The sequence below is a fragment of the Macrosteles quadrilineatus genome, unplaced genomic scaffold (genome assembly GCF_028750875.1).
Source record: "Macrosteles quadrilineatus isolate MER2022 unplaced genomic scaffold, UCM_ALF_1.0 Scaffold_3__2_contigs__length_128488019, whole genome shotgun sequence".
Taxonomy (NCBI): Eukaryota; Metazoa; Arthropoda; class Insecta; order Hemiptera; family Cicadellidae; genus Macrosteles; species Macrosteles quadrilineatus.
Genome location: NW_026542596.1, coordinates 97,013,077 through 97,036,540, shown reverse-complemented (window position 1 = coordinate 97,036,540; position 23,464 = coordinate 97,013,077). Strand labels below are relative to the sequence as shown.

Below are 23,464 nucleotides of genomic sequence, written 5' to 3'. Positions count from 1 at the left end.
TCAGTTGTGTCGACAGTTAGTTGACGTGCTGTTGTGCAGTGAACGCACGATCACGAACTTGTGATATTGTGATGTGATCACCGAGATGTGATGTTTGTGTGAGTCTGTGTGAGAGACGCACGACCGTGGAGGCAAGTAAGGTACGACCACTTCATCGAGAAGATTAACATTCGTCTTGCAAATATGTAGTACTGCAGTCTTAAGTTTGTTACTAATTCTATATCCGATGAAACAGAATTGCCTTACATCTGAAGTTTTTGACTTGCCCAAATTTTAATAGGAGTAAAATACGCTCACAATGTGAGTTTGAGTTTTCCAACCAATAAGAAAAGGACATATAAATATATCATTCTTACAACTCCGTAAGACAAATTACTCATAAACTCACCCTATAATATAGTGGGGTTTTTACATCCGGTAATGCTATTTTTTCAAATCCTTAGATTCGTATCATATAGCTTGCTGACAATTGAAGAGGCTTTAACACAGTCGAAATAGTATAGTAATTATTGTATGATTACAACATCATCTATACTTTTACAGTAATTTATGTCAGTGTATCCCAAATGATCCTAATTATCGGTTGTATCCCATTTTTTCCCTTAAACACCAATAGACTCAGAATGCACCCTTGTGGAACACCAATAGTAGTTGGCCAGAGTTGGGTTTAGGCAAGCTAATCGTTTCTTTTTGGCATATATTATTTTTGAGCATAGTAACTGATATAGATCAATCCAATTGTTATTTGTTGTACAATGCATCATTTTAGTGTGCGTTGTTCGTAAAATTTTTATTGAAATTCTTTCTTGAAGACCAGTCGACCATCTTATTCAAATAACATCGTTTCAACCACCACTTTTAGCAGTGAAAATGTGTCTTAGCGTGTTAGACCCCCTTAAGTTTTTGATCTGGAAAATATTTGTTTTAGGTCTTTAGGTATATATTTTTGTAGGTCTTTCAGTCAAAAACCACTGAGGAACTCGCTCTATCAAAACCCAACCGAAAAATAATGTTAGTGCATCGCACATATAAATTCACGCAATTACAAGTACCTTAACAAACTCGACATTTCCCTAATTTCCACCAAATCCACTGCGGTCCCCACGTCGCCAACTAGAGAGATGTCGCCAACGGTACATCGTACCCGTCACCGCAGTCGTGTATCCCGCACTTAGTTGTCAACCGCACTCGAATATTCCCATGGTTAATTCTAATTTGACTCGATATGTTTGACAAATGTAAAGATTGTTTAACTTTCACGGTCGTGATGGCCGTTAATGACGCGGCCGTGGGAGAGGATTGTTTCCCCGGTCGTGTATGTGGTCGTGTAATGCTCGCGGCGTGTTCAGTGTGTGCGCTAATGCTCTAATGCTCACTTACCCGCAGTCATTACCGTATTACTCATTCGAGATGGTGGCCGTGCGTGCATACAATCAGCTGATCTGCTACTGTGCTGCTGCTGCTGCTGCTGCTGACGGTGGCAATCTGCTCATTCGAGCCGCTCTGACGTCTCCATCGTGCGTCCGCCATTAGGTGGATTGCCCACTCACACGATGCGATAATTTGGTATTTTGGAGGTTGGCTTTGTGCCTTGTGTTGTTGGGAAACCTTTGAGTATAGATCCCCATAGTATATACGTTATTGAATTGGGCCATCGAAAGAGAGATGCGGTATACCATGATAATTTTATATTTAGGAGATTGGCTTTGTTCGTTATACTTTTGAGAAACATTTGAGTAGGGACATTATCTATTGCTATGTTGAAGTTATTGCAAATTTTAGGAAAAAGCTTAGTTGAATTGAGCCAGTGACAGTGATAATTTGGTATTTTATGAGATTAGCTTTGTTCCTTATACTTTTTGGGAATTCGTTGACTATGGTGAAGTATAGATATCATTCGTATGTTGTAGATGAAACTAGTTTAACAATACGTAGATGTGTAACTGATTTAAACACCGACAGTGAGATATACAGTATACGTCATTAGGGGAGTTGCAAGTGAAAATACTGCCATATAGTTGGATATTTTTGGAAATCCGTTTTGTTCGCTAGTTTTGGTACAACACTTCTGAATATTGCGAGTTGAAGACGACCCAGTTCCATGTTAAAGACAGTTGTAGAATAACAACTTAGTTGAAGTGAGTCACCGAAAGAGTGTAGGTACTAATGTAAATTACTGGTTTATCTCGAAATACCTACTTTTTAATCCAAACAGACTAAAAAGAAACTAATGTAAACTATAGAATCTTTTATGTCTCATAAACTTGTATGAGCAGAAAACGAAAGAGAAGAAATCATTAATTTCTTGATCAGCATTGTACGTGTTATTAAATTTATTTGTTATTTATTTTAAAGTGTAAATATATATATTTGTTTAGTGTTATTAGACGTATTTTTATTTACTTTCCGAAAACAATATTGACAGTAACATACTCAGAAAGTAGATCACTCAACTATGTTCAATTTATATGTCAAATTAGTCACACCTAGCCTCCAATGATGGAATTTGCACTTCAGTATTCAAAGTCAAATTTTCAACCTATAGTTAACTGTTAATATCGTACCTACAGTATTCTCCAAGTTGTTCCTCCACTTTTTTACGCGTAGGCTTGGTTTTTTTTCTTTTTGTGCAACTTTTGCATCCTAGGACGCTAGGGCTAGCCCGGAACTGTTTTACACATTAATTTAGGCTAACTTTAGAGAGTCACGGTAGGCTATTATTACATGAATAAAATCCATTGGTGATTGGTGGGATTTGAACCCGGTATCTCGGGATCCGAAGCCCCGCACTCTATCCTACCACTAGACCAGCTCAATCCCCAAAATAATTTGTTACGGGTTATAGATAAATCCCTCATAGAAATCCATTTTAATGAAAGTATTGTTAACTAATTAACTGATATTAACACTTAATTAATCAATTAGAGCGCACATTAACATCGGTAAATATAGGTATTACAGATCGTAAAAGATAATGGATTCAGCATTGGACCTCAATTATGTTTTAAATGATAATTATTGGTGGAAATCAAACTAATTTTAATTTGTCCGTCTCTTTGCTTTGCTCATCTTTCTTCAGTGGTTTCAATAACAGTTCATTTGCCTTAGACTTTTGATGCGTATATTTTATTTAAGTACGTTTTTGGTTATTCTCACTATTTGCACGGGATTTCATGAGGGGAGATCTTAAGATTAGAGATCTGAGATCTACTTTTGAGTGTTCTATAAGTGATATTTTAGTTGTGTTTGTGCATCATCAACTCAGCGTCATTAATTGAAGGGGGAAAATTATTACGTTTCTCACGTTTTCAAAGGTAAACAGCCATACAGGTAGTTGACGCTGAGACATAGTTAAATGTTACTATCGATGATCAGTGTTTAATTAAATTGTTCTACTGGTACTAGTCTAATTGAAACATGGATATCTAATTTCAACTGTTAAAGCTACCTACTGTGATAATTAAGTAACTTCATAAATTGAAATAAATTAAAAATCTCTAAATTCCAGATTTACCCGTTTTGTTAGTGTTGAGACTTTTATTAATAGCGTATTTCACTCCTGTAATACATACAAAAAAAACTAGGTAAACGTACTGTAAATTTTATCCTGGTATAGGCCTAATATTGAACAGTTAACATATTCTAAGTCACTTGTGAAGGCCAAGACTTAAGACACTGACCACGTCATGTCTTGCCACAAATGTCACTGCCCTTGTTAAAAGGTCACTTTAGCGATGAAATTTCTTAAAATAATCACTATACTCATCTTACTTTTTAATGCAGAGATTAATCAATTTATTTTGGAAATATTTTGACCTAGGATATAACATTAATTGAGGCTTATTTATGTGTTTATTTAGGTTTCAGACCGAATCTAGATCAATTTAATATTTGATGATAATATGAGATAGTGTATCGTTGTTTTTTCTTGGGTGGGAGTGGGGTGGTTTTATCCGTAGTATTGGTAGATTGTAACGTTAATAATCTTATAAAGATCATTAACTAGCATACTATAATCTATTCGCAAAAATTAGATGGTTTGAGGGAAATCGATCCCATCCCCTCCACGTTACTCTAACTATAAAAAAAACAGACAGCTGATATATGCAATAAGCCTAAAAAAGTGGTGGAGGAACCCAAGAAACCTTCCCTTTTCAACCGCCTAAATCTTGTGAATTGACTCTAACTAAAAATTTCAACTGGGTCCGCGCTCTATTCTTCCTGAAATGTTGCAACTTTTGCATTTACTAGCGAAGATTATTGCCACTTGGCAATCTACACCGTTGTATACGTCATAATTAATTGTAAATTTTAATATGATTTCAATGCTAACTACAACTTCTAGATTAACCCAGCCTAACTCATCACACTCCCACACCACAAGACACATATCCTGTTGTAGTCTTGACCTCTGTTTCGCGGGCTTCCCTACCCACTTGTCTGCTCATTTGCAATTATGATATTTTGATAAATACATTTCCGGCTTCATTTGGCAACACAATCACCTGCGCTCTTAAACGCTCTTGACTGAGATGAGCAAACATGTGTTCAACCATTAACGCTTCACATCCTTCTAGAGTCCTTCACATCCTAGTAGCTTTGCATACATCAAACTGCCATCAGTCACATTGTATCCTGTTAGTCGTTAGTTTTCCAATATTAAATCATACTTATAAGCATCGATGCAGGAGTTGTGATAACTTCATCAGACGTGTCTCTAGGACCAACTAATTGTATACCAAGGATTGTTGTACCAATTATCACCTACTTTTTGTTTCGTATCGTTCAAGAATGAAGGAGGATCCTGATGTTTCCAAAATAATTTTCAAGCCAAATTTTGTAGGAATAAAAACATTATTTTTCTTTTGGTGTAAGCCAATCAGTTTCTGTGGTCAATGATCTCTGCCTCTTTTTTTCAATCCAACAAAGTTAAAGATGCAAATAACTAGACTGAACAACAAACTATCTTAAACCTAGTCCACGTGCAAACACTTCCCTTTAACCAGTTAAAGAGATTGTTACAAATCCCAACAAATTTCCAACGACTGACCAACACATCTATTTACGTTTGGGCAAATAATAAGTCAACTCAATAGCCCATCTAAGGGATATTAAAGTGGCCAACTAAAGCTGGACAAACTAAGTGGGCTACATTAGTGTATATCAAACCTCTCTGCATTTTACACTTCGAAAGTATAATACGTTACAAAAATACATTCGTATCAATCTTCAAACAAGCTTCGTTTCCCCTCTACATCGTCATACGAGGCTCATATGTATACCTTTCTTGCCTTGGTCTCTAGAGGCTAAAGCATCATATTTTTCACATTATCATACTTCAATCGTGTTCCCCTCCTCGCTCACTTTCTCTCTTATATCAACACGTGTTTAGCCAATATTAAATACAATTTATTGGTTTATATAATTAGTTCTTTCCATTCGTGGGTTACCAGGTACTGTAGGCCTATTATTGTCTACATTAGTAAATCCATCAACTTTGAAATAAAACTTCGTTCCCTTCAAAATAGATAAAACGAATCAAAATCCATCCTTGTGTCTTAGAATTTGTCAACACCATTACACACTCGCAAACCTGACGTCCTTAAATCATTGCAAGAAAAAAATTGCCATATTCGTAGAATAGAATACATGGTCGTATCCATTTGAAGCTTTCAGAGATATTTAATGATCTTCCAACGTGATTTAAGATATTTAAAGAGGTATGTATATTTAAATACTCTGAACCTGTGAAATATTATTAGCAATTTCAAGTAGAAAATCAGTTAACTGTAAACGCGCAGGTGAATTGAAAGTCCCGAGTTTAAACTTCTTGTCTTTATGCACATAAACCTGTGACCACGAAAGGTCGTTCAGTTTTACGATGATAGTTTGAGAAACTACTCAATGAAAACCTCTACAAAATGCATCTAGGATCAGCTGTTAGAATCGTTTACGACCGTGTAATCTGTTTTGTCGATTTCAAATGTGAATGGTTGGAGAAAAACTATAATAGACCTTTGTGGTAGGTTATATGTGTGAGCAATATGTACATAAACATTTCAATTGATTAGTTATAAGCTAATAAGAAATAATCTGACGATAGCATTACCAACCCAAGGAGATAGTACAATTAATGTGCATAAAATATAACATGGGCTTATTACATGTTAACTACATATGATCAAATACATGCAAATCTTACAACTATATCATCAGGCCATTTATTGGTCAGGTTAAAAGTATTTATTTTTTCTATATCATTATGTAGGGCGTAAGCTGAATTTACGCTTATATCATTATCTCGTTTTACAATGTACTGTATACTGTAGTAATAATACTTATATTTTGAGTCTTATAAATGTTTGAAAGCGAATGTCAAACAATGGTTCTGTTGCTCTGACCTAATACTGTATCAATAACCTACACCAATACAAATTACAATTAATTGTTTCTAAAATCACGCTACTAAATGTATAAGCTGATCATATATTGTATGAAGCAAATACCCTGACCCACCTACATTAAATTTGGTGGTTATTTAAATGAGGATATCATCTTAAAAAGGTTTCAGAAAAAAAACTAAACCGTACTCGACGTCATAAACGTAGCGCTGACACTTAACCCCTTAAATCACTGAAATAAATCAGAATTCTCTTTTCAAAAGGACAACTCAACAATGAAATCAAATTAGACAATTTACCGTACATTAAACACATCCTGTATATCTCAACACATCGGCTGTGTACAGGGAAGGCGTCCATGCATGTAATGCTTACAACCTGTCCATCCGGTGTGCTAATTGCAGCTGTTTAATTGGTACAAATGTTTTTCCAGGCGGTGAAATGTCTTCATAGCAGCGATTCGCGCCATTTGGAGTCGGCGGATGGATCAGGTAATTGAATTAATACCTGCTTACCTCCTCTGTACATCCGCTCCCGCAGTTGTAGATGTGTGTGAGGGTGATTAGGTGATTTGGTGATTACGCAATAGATCCGGTAGCAACATTCGGCAGTGTTTGAGGCTATTTTGGCCTAGGACGCTAGGCACGAGCCCGGCATTGTTTTTCACATTACTTCAGGCTATACCTAGGGGTTGCGGCATTATCAGTAAATTACCAGCTATTAATTAACTGTTAATGAATTAACTATTAACTAGTTTACACGTTGCTCCAAATCGAGCAATTGCAAAGAAGTAGTTATTTAAAAACAAATAAAAGTCATCATAATTTCCGATGAGTTTAAAAGACTCAACTCATAGATTACGTACCTAACAGTTCGATATAATCAACATTTCTTGTAAATATTTGATCATTTTTCAAAAACTGATCTGGTTTTTAAAATGTTTCCCACTTATAGCCGTATTAGGTTGCCCATGTTGATCTTCATCAATGATAATGTAGTCAGCATGGTACCACCCATTGTCACCAGTACGTTTACAAATTTCGGTCAATTTTTTATAGCGATAATATTCTGTTTACATGACTAAGAACTACTACTGTAACTGATTTTCTGCATAACCTCTCTGTCGAAATTTTATTGGAATCAATTGGCATTCATTTAGCTGGTTACTGTTATATCGAAAATTATATTTACCTGAAAAATGTAGAATTGAAAGGCCTAATGTCGTTCAGATGGTTTTTTGTTTCCCTTAAATATGAATAATAATGTGAATAATGCGAATCATTCAATGAAAGTGTTATTAAAAAGGTTTCTTGGATGTAGTCACATACTTTTAAAATCACGGACTTTTATGAAAACATATATTTAATGATTGATATCCTTGCCGTAACAGTTTAATTCAGACTTAGAGGGGTTTCCTTTACCAATCATCATAAAGTTAAGTCCGTGTTTCCTACAAAATAGTAACACTTCGGCTAACATCCTTGTTCATTGTTTGTGGGAATCTTCATATTGTAGCTGTAGGTGTTCTTCATTATATAGGTTGATAACTATAGTAATTTATTTTTTAAATCGATATTACTGCTACTTAATGGCGTTCTATGACTTTGCTATGTTTCCATGGTTATCAAATCGGTTCTTTCAATGATTTCTCAAGTGTGAAATACAGTACCATGTCAACTCATTTTTCTTATTTGGTAAAATATATAAAATTGTCCAGGCTTTCACCCAATGTGTTTCATTGAATTGAAATAGTTATTTGTGTAACTAGTGGTGAAAGTGGCACTTTGCTGCACAAGAGAGCAATGTTTACGCACGAGCCGCAGGCGAGTGCGGAATGATCTCGAGTGCAGCAAAGGCCTTTTTACTCGTGTTACACATTATATTTTTCCTACAGTCTTTATAAAGCATATAAATAATTACAACACGTTTTTAGGTTCAGCTGGCAACACAAATGGTGCCCTAGAGAAAGTAGTACCCGAGGTCCGTATCATATATTTTTCCTCGGCAAGAAATGTACTCCGCGTTTTGAGAATATAGTTCCGTATGTTTTTGTAATTTGAAGTGGTTTCCGCGTCTAAAAAAATTCTTTAAATGTATTTTCTTGTTTATTAAGATCGTAGGAATGTTTTAAACACGTTTAAAAGAAAAGTCCAGAAAGTTCAGAAATACCGAAACTATAAACACGAAATGACAGGTTAAATCGTAGTTAAAATAGTCAATCAGCTGCTCATAGTATTATTATCTTTAAGTGTTGCCAACCTATTTCCAAGCGTACACGGATTACGTGCATAATAGAACCACGCTGTTTTGTGTTGTTTCGTTGGAATCCTGATGTTCGGCAAAGTATAAACCGTACGACAAAGTATAAACCGTACGGCAAAGTATAAATATGCAGCAATTAGCAGCTTTCTGTACTATAAACAGTACAAGGAAGCCAACTTTGTCGGGTGACTGTAGGAAAAATAAATAACAGCAATTAAATTATACAGCTGATCAAAATGTAAACAATTACGTTCTCTATAAGTATAACATGGGAACTTTAACAACCACTGGGACAGAGCCCAAGGGTTTTTTTCAAAAATGTAAGGTCAGTTTGCAAATCTACGCGACACGCTCTTTCCAATGAGACGTCAATGAATAAAATCGGTTAAGAAATGGCGGAGGAGTTCAACCGACAAAGTTTCATGTAGCGTATTAATTATATAGATTAACAGCTATGTCTAAGGAATATGTCGGCCTTAGTCACTAACAAGACTACAAGATCGCGCCACTCATCCTGCACTCATTCTTCACTCATATTTGGGTTAAAATACGCACATAGTGACGTCCCCAAATAATTGATAGTTTATCACTTCGAATCCATTGGTGATTTGACGGGATTTTAACCCGGGACCTCACGGATGAAAGTCCCGTGCTCTACCTCTAGACCAGCTTGCTCCCCAGTGCTCAAGGCAATTGGATTTTGGATATCTGACTGTTTTGACTTCAGATAGGGTCTACTGCATAGACTTATTGCCCTAACCGTGAAAAATTTCTAAACGTGCTAGCATTTGTTAACTAAAAGTCGTCCGCTGAATCTTGGAAAATGCCCTATTAAACACCCTGAGGTGGAAGAAGTAACAGACAACAGAGCTTCAGTAATGCAGATATTTAACGCCAAGCTAACCAGTGATCATCCCACGGATTACACTTCCTTGCATATTTTTATTATTATGGACATTTACAGACAGTTTTAAGTTGTATAGTCCGATAACACTTGGGTGTGTATTCTCTTTGTTGACGAATTATTTGATTGCCTTTAACCCTACAAAGGCTGGTTGATTTTGTGAACTAGTATTCATATTATTGTTATTGCAATTAATTATGAATGAAGTGTAAAAACTGTTAAATTTGCTCTAAAATAAGCAATGTTTAGTCTACATCAAGTGTTAACGGAAGGTAAAAAAAGGTTTTCCAAAACCAAAGCTGGACTCATAATTTTCTTGGAAATCCGAAACATATTTTTATGTGCGTATCTATGCCTGGTTACGATAAGTTTACTAATGTTTACTAAATAATTTCCTTGCATAGGGTACTTTTTACAGTGTACTTCGCTCTTTATTTATAAAATTATATAAATGTCAATAGATTAGTAGTTTTGTTAGTCAGTCTTAAACAATGATGGAATAACAGGAACTAAATAGTAACAATATGGCGCACTAATTTTCAAACAACACTACATAAATCGGACAGAAATGTACATGAAATATGTCTTCAGTTGTTACATCAAAATGGAAAATATATAAGGGTTAGTGTTTAATTTATGCTTACAGTAGCTATGGTTTTAGTGAAGTGTCTTATGACATTGGCTTGTTGAATTAAATAATTACACATTTTAAGATTGAGGAACCAAACATTTCTTCTAGTTTTCAATAGTAAAGTGGTTAAGATTTGGACACTTAAAACTATTGAATACTTAAAACCTAGGCTTATCTGCTAATTTTGCACATTTAACACAGCTTTATTTTTTCCGATGAGGAACGCCGTTTTAACTGTACTGGAAGTTATTTATAACTAGTTCAAACAGTTTAACTTTATCAATGCAGCCTGTGTTACGTAATAGTAGTTTACGCAACGATAAGGCTCGTGCCTTAAAGTTTCTACTCGTGTCGTAAAGACTATTAACGCGAGTTGCGTACACTACTTTACCTACGACCGTTTTTTAATTACTATCAATCTGGATTTAATTACTAACAATCACTACTGATAACTTTTTAGAGAGGTTATGTTTTCGTGTATTGTCATTGCCACTGAAAGTGATGCAACGACTTGTTGTATAATCAGCTGATTTCCTGTAATTACGTGTTTGTTAAACTTCGTTAAATATTACATTGCTAGCAGCATTCTTACCATAAATAATATTGTATCAGGTACAATTCGGCAAATATTTCGTTTTTGGACTTCCACCAACTTAATTAAGAATACGCGAGTATCAACATGAACAAGTCGGATCAACAATTAAATTGGTCAACTGATCAGCTGATCAGCTGATTAGTTGACGTTCGAAGCATTACAATTTTAATTCTTTTCTCTCAATACTTGAACCTCATTGGTCCGTTACCTGTGTGGATATGAGAAAACTATGCGGATATGAAATGAAACTATGCGGATATGAAAGTAAACAGCTGTAAAGTGAAACTTTTCAATTCTAACAACTGGACTGAAATGGCTACTTTAAAAAATGGTCGTAGGTAAAGGATATTTATTGTGGAATTTTGTCCAAATTACACTACAGGAGTTTCGGATGTAAAAAAATACAATACTTTATCTATTACTTATTTGTTAACATGTTCAAATGTCCGTGAGTTAAGATAACCCTATACCAGTTTTTAGGGGATTCATGAAGGGAAACTAAAAGAGTAGAAGCACCCACTAAACAAATTAACAAAATATATTTCTTGTTATTTTTACGCACAGACATTGTATTCGGCTCAAACAAATTCAATGTGTCTAATACACCATTCACACATCTATTCGACCACCGAAACCGGGTGGAAACATTAAGTACAAGTCGACACTTTGTAAATTATGAATCTTTTGAATAATAAAAACCTACTATTAGGAGTTTTTCTGAGCGGAACACGCAAGTTCGTTCAACACGTTAGCTACTAACTACAGCCACCATTCTAGACCGAATTGTTCTTTTAACGACGCGAGATGTTTTTACTAATTGTTTTTAGATACCTGTCAATTACATAATTCATTATATGACTGTGAATGTCTGTATTAGTGGTGTTTTCTTGGCATGAATTCACATAACTGGGTAAAAACATTGTGCGTTGAGTAAAACAACCTTAAAACTGTATTGACCTTAAGGTGACAAACCGAAGTAGAAGAGTATGTCTGTAGCTGGTTAAACATGTCATGTTCTTTTTCGGCCTTCTTATAAAAATAGCTTAAAAATTGGCTTATAAAAATAGCCAATTTCTTAGTTTATTTCTTGGTCTTCAGGTTTTTAATTTATTGTGCCTCAATTTTGCATAGCATGTTATTCTTACTACTTAAGGATATGCAATGATTTTTCCTCGTAGGGTTTTGGACCAACATTTTTTTTTAAATGTTTTTAGTATTTAGACTGTGTCGATAGGAATTATAACATGAGTTACCATTTTATTGATCGTAGAAGGTTCGTACCTAAAATTTTCTACTCGTGTCGTTAACATTATCTACGCGAGTTGCGTACACTACTTTACCTATGACAGTGTTATAATTACTAAAAAATCACTAATCATAACTTCTAAGAGAGGTTATGTTTTTGTTTATAATCTCTCATTGCCACTGACAGTGATGCAACGAAACATTGAACCAAACTCTAATAGCACCACTCAACAATTAAATTGGCCTGAACAGCTGATTAGTTGAATTTCGAATCATTACATTGCTTCTCCTCTCTCAATCCTTGAACCTCATTGGTCCGTTACCCGTGTTGTTATGAGTAAACTATGCTGTTATGAGAAACCTTTTAATTCTAAGAACTGAACTGAAACGGCTACTTTAAAAAACGGTCGTAGGTAAACATTTTTTTCAAACTCTACTACTTTTGTTATGCAGTATAAATGATAAATGAAAAGTCCTTTGACAAGCTAGACGTTGATTAGCAAAAAAAAATTAAACAAGACATTGGTTGCGTCTATAAAACTTCACCTTCCTTTTAGATAGCCATATTCATCTAGAACTTCATACTTGCTTCATTTAAATGTAACGTCAGCTTTTAAAATAATTTACCAATAATTTACTCCTAAAAGTGAAGAATATTTACAAAAGCAACATGTTTTTAATGCATTTACCACTGAAAAAAACTCATATGATGAATATTATGATTATTCTCCGCACTGAACCAACTAAAATAGAAGTGTGCAGTATTGTAGTTAGAAGCATCACATATTCCATCTCTCACTTGGTGTAACGGCTTCATTATACATTCCATCCTCAGATATGCGACATCATCGCAAATAATTTACCCGCCAAGACACGTTGTCACCGACCGTTCCCTCCAAAAAACTGATACGACGATGAGATAAAGCTGTTGCTGGTCATACATGGAGGATGTCGTGCTTGACCGGAATAGTTCTAAACTGCTGAATATGTTTATGATACACAAATTCATCAACATCCTGGCACAAAGTGGTAACGTTTGCATGTGTATTTGTTATTTAAAGTAATGTGTTAAAGTAAAGTGTATTTTAGTAATGTTTACTAGAATATGGATTTCTAGAGATGAAGTATCACGAAGAGAAGTTTGTGTAAAAACTTATTTCGGCGAATCAGCCAAAACAAGTTTTGCAACCTTGAAGAATTTACTTTGGTTTTACGTTTCTTGTACTGCAAATTATGAACTGTTTTCGAGAAGAATTAAAATTATAAAAAACCCTTATGTTCATGAGGCTTTATTTATAATAGATAGTCCGTAAAGGAGATACGGTTCAAGCAACTCTTATTAGCTTCTAGTCGTGATACCAAGGTTTTAGTCCCTCTTAAAGCTTATAGTCACTCTTAATAGGATCTAGTCGTCATACCACGTTTCCAGTCTCTCATATACTGTTCTAATCCTTCTTATAAGGCTCTAGTCACTTTAGGTTCTAATCACCATACCAACGTTCTAGCCCGTAGAGGAGATCCGATTATAGCCCCTAAAAAGCATCTAGTCACTCTTAATAGGTTATAGTCACCATACCAATGCTCTTGCCCCTCTTATACTGTTCTAGTAACTTTCATAAGACTCTAGTCATTCTCATTAGGTTCTATCTAGTAGCCTAGACAAATATTTATTCTATTTGTCTATGCTAGTAGTCATACTAAGGTTTTAGCCCCTCTTAGGTCTCTTGTAAGGATCTGGGCACTCTTATAAGGTTCTAGCCCCTCTTAGGTCTCTTGTAAGGTTCTGGACACTCTTATAAGGTTTTAGCCCCTCTTTGGTCTCTTGTAAGGTTCTGGGCACTCTTTTAAGATTCTAGCCCCTCTTAGGTCTCTTGTAAGGTTCTGGACACTCTTATAAGGTTTTAGCCCCTCTTAGGTCTATTGTAAGGCTCTGGGCACTCTTATAAGGTTCTAGCCCCTCTTAGGTCTCTTGTAAGGTTCTGGGCACTCTTTTAAGATTCTAGCCCCTCTTAGGTCTCTTGTAAGGTTCTGGACACTCTTATAAGGTTTTAGCCCCTCTTTGGTCTATTGTAAGGCTCTGGGCACTCTTATAAGGTTCTAGCCCCTCTTAGGTCTCTTGTAAGGTTCTGGGCACTCTTTTAAGATTCTAGCCCCTCTTAGGTCTCTTGTAAGGTTCTGGACACTCTTATAAGGTTTTAGCCCCTCTTAGGTCTATTGTAAGGCTCTGGGCACTCTTATAAGGTTTTAGCCCCTCTTTGGTCTATTGTAAGGCTCTGGACACTCTTATAAGGTTTTAGCCCCTCTTTGGTCTATTGTAAGGCTCTGGGCACTCTTATAAGGTTTTAGCCCCTCTTTGGTCTATTGTAAGGCTCTGGGCACTCTTATAAGGTTCTAGCCCCTCTTAGGTCTCTAAGGTTCTGGGCACTCTTATAAGGTTTTAGCCCCTCTTAGGTCTCTTGTAAGGTTCTGGGCACTCTTATAAGGTTCTAGCCCCTCTTAGGTCTCTTGTAAGGCTCTGGACACTCTTATAAGGTTTTAGCCCCTCTTAGGTCTCTAAGGTTCTGGGCACTCTTATAAGGTTCTAGCCCCTCTTAGGTCTCTTGTAAGGCTCTGGACACTCTTATAAGGTTTTAGCCCCTCTTAGGTCTCTTGTAAGGTTCTGGGCACTCTTATAAGGTTTTAGCTTAGGTCTCTTGTAAGGTTCTGGACACTCTTATAAGGTTCTAGCACCTCTTAGGTCTCTTGTAAGGTTCTGGACACTCTTATAAGGTTGTAGCACCTCTTAGGTTTCTTGTAAGGTTCTGGGCACTCTTATAAGGTTCTAGCCCCTCTTAGGTCTCTTGTAAGGTTCTGGGCACTCTTATAAGGTTCACGATACCAAGTCCATCTACCAAGGTTCTAGTCATCTACGCCTATAGCCCCTTAGAAGGTTGTATTCCCCATACTGTTCTACCCACAATACCACGGTAATTCCTCGTGGTCCCGGTGGCTTCACATTCATGTCAGGACGATATATTGAATCGATCTGTGTTTATGGCTAAACTCCGCGGTCACGCTCCACATAGCGCAGATCAAAGTACAACGCGCTCACGTAAGTGTGTGTATCCAATCGCAGATGACCGCTTGTGTTCCGCTCCGCGCCAACAATTTGTCAAAATTATTTTCTCTTCTTCTGTGTTTTCGGCGGGTCCTTTGTCTTTATCTCTTTGTTACTATTCCGATTTCAACATTGATTCTGAGCTATTTTTTTTTTAGATTATATCGTTGCTTTGTGATGAGTGATGTATTGTGAGATGTGCAAATCTCAGTAAATACAAATTAGACGATCTTCGTGAATGAATTACAACTAACCGTCTTTAACGAGTTTAATGTTTTGTTAAAGAATTGAATACATCAGATAATTAACTACAAAGAAATCTCCACCACCATCCATCATATATTTATCGTTTAGTCAAAACAGTCTAGGAGTATAATATAAGTAATTATTTCAAGTGTCATTAGACTTTTGTATTTACCTTCTGCTAAAGATTTCTTAATGATTGACTAAAACTTAAATTAAAAGGAGAATATTGATTATTTGTTAAACAATAAAATATCATTATTATTTTGCTTTATACGTAGTTTATGCGTTTATCAATTGTGCAATCTTCTGACACTAAGAGTTTGAGTTCAATGATGTTTTTACATTAGTAGTTAGAAAAAAAGGTAAATTGCAAAACACTGAGTGAAAACAATCATGCTATGTACTGAATTTTGAGTCATTTAATTTATGCTGTAACATGTAAGGTGTTATGAGGTAAAAAATTTAAAAAGACTACAAAATTTAGTGGAATCCTTAAAACTGCCGAATAATAAATCTCACAGGGACCACTGAAACAGTTATATTTGTAATGGTCTCGATTTTATATACGTTTGTATTTTGTTTTTTACGCTAAATTAGAATCTGTAAATTAAAAATTCTTTAAACACAATGATCAAAATACGTTAAAAGCTCAGATAAGTCACGAACATTTATTAGAGCCTATTCTTCCATCTGTAACTTTCAATAGATTTAGCAAAGTTAATCAATAGAATATACTTCGATTAAACATAATGGAAGGGTTTAATATTCAGTGCAATATGATGAACAATGTTCTATAACTTGAAATCAGAAGTGTGAAAGAAGAAGGTCAGCCGAGGGAGTTTATTAGTGTCTTATAACCGTCTTTGACGACATTCATACGATGTTATTAATAAATAAGCCAACCTAAATTACTATTAATATTCTCCACGGCCGTGGACTTATTTGAATTTTAAAAGATTAAAAATTTGTATTACGTTGTATCTGTGACAAAATTTAATTGAAACGCATTATTTCGGGAGCTAAAACTATTGTTGGCAAACTTTAAAAAAGTTTACTATTCATTAGCTTCATCCACGGCCTTTCTCAGCGTCTTGCATGGTATCTCTTAATACTATATAAACAAATAAAGTCGATGAATATAAAAATATCCAACCAATGGTTGATAAAACTTTAAGCTTGTACAAGAAACTTTATTGGCATTTGTATCATATACTAGCTGTAACCCGCGGGCTTTGCCCCGTTTAACTTCTTAATTTTCAAGATTATCTCGTTCGCATGGCTCAATCACGTCCTGGTTGAAGTTTGTTCGCTACGCTCACTCACCTTTAGGTTGGAGCTCGTTCGCTACGCTCACTCACCTTTAGGTTGGAGCTCGTTCGCTACGCTCACTCACCTTTAGGTTGGAGCTCGTTCGCTGCGCTCACTTGCCTTCAGGTTAGCTCGTTCGCTACGCTAACTCGCCTCCAGGTTGAAGTTCGTTCGCTACGCTCACTCACCTTTTGGTTGCAAATTAGCTGTTGTCATAAATGTAAAAGAAATAATAGTGCTGCACCCTGTTGGTAATCCTTGTAACTTTAATGCTATTGAACATCATAGAACAGAACCAACTTGTTTAATTGAAACAGCTGTTAAGATTCAATAATTCCATTTCTCATAAGGTTAACATGGGAAACTCAAGAGCCACTGGGGCGGAGCCCGAAAGGATTTTTGAAATAAGAATATGCCTATATGTTAATCGGGAATGTGAGCTATCATCATGCCAAATTTCAGCCCAATCCGACCAGTATTTTTCGAGTTTACTTTTCCCATACACACATACACACATACAGCAACCACCTCTTTTTTATAATAGTATAGATAGAAGTAGTTTCATTACTTAAGTGTATAGTTTTAGTATTACTTAAAATGAGAAATCGACATCTTATTTTAAATCAAATCCAAACCCTACACAGGGACATACATTTTTTAATTAATCAATCAATTAATTATTGAGATGGGGCACCACTTAAGTGCGTATTTTACCTCAAATATGCTTGAAGGATGAGTGTAATATGGAGTTAGATGATCTGTGTAGCTTTGTTACCGACTAAGATCAGCTGTTTCATTAGTCAGAACCATTTATTAAAAACCCAATGATCATGGACAACTGGATCCAGTACCGGGGAGGTAATCTGTTTTACTAGATATATTTTGATTTATGTTACCATGTGGTTAAAATGTTTTGTATTTAAGAAAAAAAACTTGTATTTCTTACTTTTATTGATTAATTTAGTATAAAATTTCAATACCACGTTCAATAGCACTAACCCTCCAAAAACTAGTGGAACTACATTAAAAATATTGAGAGCACACCACGATGTCAAGGGAATATTAAGTGTAGGTTTATGATTTCTTTTGAAACATTGCAATCAAGATTCCATTAAAATAAAACTATAGTAGTCTTATATCGAATATGAAATAAAAAGGCTGAACATTGTTTAACAGTGATGACACCTCTTGGAATTATTTATTTATTGGATACTGTTTTAGAGTAGACAGACTGTTGTTTTTTATGGTACTCTGTCAACTTTGATTTGACAAATCACGAACTTTATCTTTTGTTTTTTCTTTGGAAGTTTTTTATTAAGTGCGGATACTTTGTGAATATCACAAGTTTACGAATCACAATTATTAATAATAAATTCCTATACAAAGTATTAATGACTGAAATAACCAAACCAAACTTTAACTGTACACAATACAATTTTTAGTAGTTTTGCAAGTTTCAAGGTAATCTTTTTACAAAAGATTAATATTTTGCTATATTTGTTGAGTGATTTGTTTGTTTAAAATTATTTTTGTAACTTCATTGTAGATAAGATTGACTACATTTAGATATTATTTGCCTCCGGATTGCTAAATGATATTAAAAAGGTTCAAATACCTGATATTAGGCAATCCAATCCTATCCAGTCATGTTGCGAACACAACTAGTTTCGGCTCCTATTTAGAGCCATCATCAAGAACTTTTTTCTTTCGTCATACGAAGAGTGTCATATTATTTGTCTTCGTATGAACTATTTAAAAACTATAATCGTTGGATGAGTCTCACATTTTGATCATTTTTGTCATTCACATGAATACTAGTATCGAGTTGTATCACCACCCTTGAGCTTATAAGGTTTGAATCAATGGGGAAAAACATATTACCCCAAAAATATATGGCGTTTCTCAAAAATTTATTTTTATTAATAACAGAAAATTGATAAACGATCTTGTTAAAAATATGTTAATAAAACTGCATGCTGCTGTCGAGAAAAAGAGTACAGCGACAAAAGTTCTGGAACTACACAGTACTAGAAATTTGGTTCAAATACTGCCAGTTACCGATAGTGTTTAGTAAAGTGATAAAGGAACTAATCGGTGCGGTTGTTTATAGAAAACAATATTTTCAAGGATGATATTTTCCCTCAAAACAAGAATACATTTTTCTAAATTTGAGAACTCTACAAATATCTGTCGTACAATAATTTTTAATACAGTACAGAAAAAAAACAAGAAATTTTCAAGTCATCTGCTTATGTTACAAGTAAGTAGAATCGTAGTTTAAGGAGATCCTAATTTATAATTGCTTCCTTTTTTAAAACGTGAAGTATTAATTTTGTTTCACATTACATTTTACAAATGACGGTGAAGAAATCATAATCATAAAACAGGCAACAATTTTTTAACTTTTTACTTAAAAATTAAATTAACATTTTAACAGCTTGGAACTTGATTGCATGAGTTGAGCTTGGTTGAGCTAATAGAAACTTATACAATAATATTTATACATAAGTAATGATAGTTAGGATGAATCCTTAGATAGCTGCAATGCCATACGTAAAAAAATATATATAAAGCTTAAAATCTATTAAAAAACATTGGAGAAATTATGTATTACCAGTTCGAAATTATAGATAGGCAGATAGGCAGATTCAAAATGTAATGCATTTAGTCTAAACATGTTTAACACAAACAAATATTTTTAATAAATATTTTCAATGGCCCTAGAACGAGTGCCATCATAATTATTTTTCAAGATATTCTGCATTTTAAAATCTATTACAGTCTTTTTAAAGCAATAAAAAGCTTTGATACAAAGCAATTACAAGTTACAACTCACAATTGAAGATTCTTCTTTGATAAAAACATAAGATCAATTTGTGATTGGATGATTTATTTAATTTTTTGGAAGAATTTACACCAAATTCACCGTACAATTCAGTATATATCTTTCTAGTAAAATGAGAACATATAATTGAACTATTCCATGTACATTATTAACAGTAGTTCATACTTTGATCACTCCCTACACGTTAAAACTAGCGACGCATTAAATATCCAATAAATAGTTACCATATAGGCTACTAAATTAAATTATTCACGAATGTTTAACGCTACCGATTTCCTAACCAAGACTTGTTACTATACCTATAAAATCGATTGAGTTTATAACTCATTGTTGCCAACATATGGTCCATTGTTCATTGCAACACACGTGCTTTACATTCTTTACCCTACAGTAAAGCCTCGTGCATTAATAGGCCTATTTGTCAGTTATTATGGAGTTTATCTTTGAACACTGCCTATAAAAATTTAATACTTTAATAATGATATTAAGTATCAGTATTTCATGATTTAAGATTTATTTGACCTTTTATTCCGCATCAAACTAATTAATGAGAAAGCCTGTGGGTGTTTGAACTCACCATAATTATGTTGGACTCCTACTACTTATCGGTCGAGCGTCCTTAAATTATTAAATCCATGGAGAATGAATACAAAATGTACCTTTATAACACCAATAGAGCAGAAGCGCATGTAATAGGCAATGGTCTGCACGTGTGCAAGTAACTAAATAATTAATAGTATCCTTGCTGTATATAACCATGATGTACATGCTAAACCGCTTGTCATGTTTTACTTGTTTAGAGGGTGACGTTTACATAATTGTTTGTGCCTAACTATGCATTTTTCAACTCTTTTAAATTACTGTTGGGGAAACATTGTTCGAGGAATACATTGTCGAGTAGAACATGCAATTGTTTGGGATAAGGAACCGATTTATTCCTTAATTACAACATTTGTAATTTTTAACTAAGGTGTTTGTATAAATTATTTGAGAACTTAGTAATCTGTGCGTGAGTTTTAACGAACATATCAAAGTTAAGCTTGCCTGACAATATCCTTCGACAGACGGTCCCTACTCTAGTAAATTACATTTGTTTTAGGTGTTTTAAGCGTATTTTTTGTTTTTATTTTATTTTTTCTTAGTGGCACGATCATACTTTAATCATACCAATTCTGTTAACGTTTGCAAGGGCATTATATATTTAGCGTTAAAGAGCTCGGAACGAAGATAGATTCTCACAAAACATACTTGAATAAAGATTTGTTTTGGATTTATGTCTGATACCACAATCTGTATTTTATACTCAGATTTTAATAAGGTACTTTTACCAATATTGATTTTTCAGATTACATAAAGTAGATGGTTTAATCCTGTCAAAAGGCATATTCAAAACGTTTGAAACTACACATAAGATGTACCAATATTTATTTTTATTTGTTTTTAAACTTTGTAGGGCATTGATTTTAAATTTGTAATATGTAAATTCAATAGTTTTCATATTATGACCTGAAGCGAAAATTACGTATATGTAGTTATCGTCACATTATATTTTAATACTACAAAAAAGCATTAACAATAGCAAGAAGAAAATAAACTTTGATTTACAAATTCTTTTTTTTTCTAAATAACTAACCACTTAAATTAAACTTATCAATAATTTACGTTTAAACAATATCTAAACACTGGAACTTATATTTCTCAAACCACTACAGTCTATCTTACAACAACAGCTGATCTCTTATCACTCACCTTATCAACAGGTGGTCCAAGTCCACGTGGGGGCGCGCATCTTATCAGCTGATCGATCCTTAACAGCGGTTTCCCGCCACACTCTGGTAATTAACCGCCACGTAATGTAATGAAAAATCACAAAACACAGTCGGAATACAAATGGATTACAAAAATAATGGAAGTAATTTGTAAGTGAGCGAAGTGGCTCGGGAGCGATGCGTCTGCGCGCGGCGCGGATCTGCGAGACTGAATGAAGGAGGCGGGTCCTCCCTTCCTCCCCCCCACACCCCTCTGTAACTCCTTCTTCCCCCCCTCCCGTGATAAACACAACCTCTAATAGTCAATTCTCTTATTTTTATTTAATCTCTTGTGCCATAGTGTACTGCGATCAGGTAGTTTGTAGTCTCGCCATTTCACACCTTGGGCCTCTTCAAATTCGGGACTAAATGATTACGAATTGGTCGATTAAGTAATTTGGGAATAATTGATTGTGAAATTTAAAACGTTTCAAAACAATCAGTTTTCAATTAAGTGAAACATATATATTGTTTGTGTGTTTGTACGCCAGTTGCATTTTTAATTTTTTTTAAGGGAACGGTCCAAACCCTGGACTTGTTACTGTCTAATGTCGAACGTTTTGTTAGATAGCATCATTAATTCATAGCCCAATAACAAAAAATTGCATCTGGGTCTAGAAACGACCTCGCTTGGATTTGAACCAACGACCTTCACTATAACCACTCGTCTACTAAGCTATATTATGGACTATTTAGCTTCAGTGGAGCATCGACAGCAAGACCCTCGATAACAAGTCACCCCTGATAACAAGTGTCATTTCCAAATCTCCTTGAATGTATTTTACCCCTCATATCATATTATTGAAAACCTCGATAACAATTTAGAATTTTTAAAACGTCTTATTGTTTAATCATCCCCTTGAGAGTCTTGTTATCGAGGTTCTACTGAGGGTAAATTGTGTAAATGACACTATGCGACCTCTCAATGCTTATGAATGTTAGCAAAGGTTGGATTTTCTCAACTTACATTTGCTCGTCCACATTTCTCACTTTAGTTTGGAATGTAAGTACCAAGAAAGTGTAGTTATAAACTGTAGCAGTACTCAATTAACTGATAGTAACACAACTAATTAATTGAAAACACTGAATAGTTTTTTCTGAAGTCAATCCAGATATTGACTACTAACATTTGGTGTATTTTTTAATGTTTACAACATGTTTGATAGCGCATACAACCGATAATGAACATTAAAATAATCAATTTATAGCGTATTCTTAGCCAAATCTTAGTTAGACAATTCAAAATTTTCACTTATGTACCCAAAACCTAAAAAGTCTGGTCAACGATATATTTTAGGCACGAATGAAAAGCGATTAGTTACTGTTTAGGATTGAAGAACAACAGTATTCTGTGCTTTTATACAAGAAGTGACCATCAAATAGTCCAAAGGCCAAGGTATCTGTAAAAATTATTACTTTCAAAACTAAATCAAATCCAACGATTACTTGATTACAACGGTGTTGCTCGTTATAGTTGTAGCAAGAAAGCCGTGATATCAGCTACAAAGGATGGCGAGGAAGAGCTCAAAGAAGAAAGTAAGTTTTATGGACAGTTGCAACTTCGCTGCTGGCTTCATTTGAGTCCGTTATTTCTCGCGTTTCAATAGCAAGTATTTCATCCTCATCATGAAAACACTGACCTGCATTCAAATGTAAATTATAAATCGTGAAAACAACTTCAACTTCGGATTGCATTACTTCCGAGATCATTAAAGCTTTATTTGTTTATGGTTATTGTTAGGCTCCTGTACTCCCTGGACGACTTTTCTTAAATATGCGTCTAACCTGCCACTAAAACTGCAAAATGTAAATTTGTAAATATATATAGGCTATATGCTAATTATAAATAGTTTTTGACTCTGTTTATCCAGCAAGAGATTGTCATGGACGTCGAGAGAGGTAATTCAGGTAATTCAGGTAATGATATATAATATTTACCTTGGAAATAATTTAGGAATTTTAAGTTATGTCACGGATTTTGAGGTATACTGCAAGACAGCGTAATCAATTATATTGTTAGTACAATATCAGTAAAATACGTAATTCAGGTACAAAATAACCGTAAATTGTGGAAAATTGTTTAGACTAGAATTAATTTGGCGAAATTCTATTAGAACTCAAC

General features: G+C 34.6%; 1 protein-coding gene across 2 annotated transcripts in view; it reads right to left on the bottom strand.

Moving 5' to 3' along the window:
- LOC128991046 (protein jim lovell-like) overlaps positions 1–21,352 on the bottom strand; it is a 149,679-nt gene extending 128,327 nt beyond the window's left edge. For both annotated transcript variants that reach the window (XM_054413763.1, XM_054413765.1), the window contains exon 1: positions 21,284–21,352. The gene's annotated coding sequence lies outside the window, so the exon portion shown is untranslated. The remainder of the gene's footprint in view (positions 1–21,283) is intronic.
- Between the last annotated feature and the right edge of the window lie 2,112 nt (positions 21,353–23,464).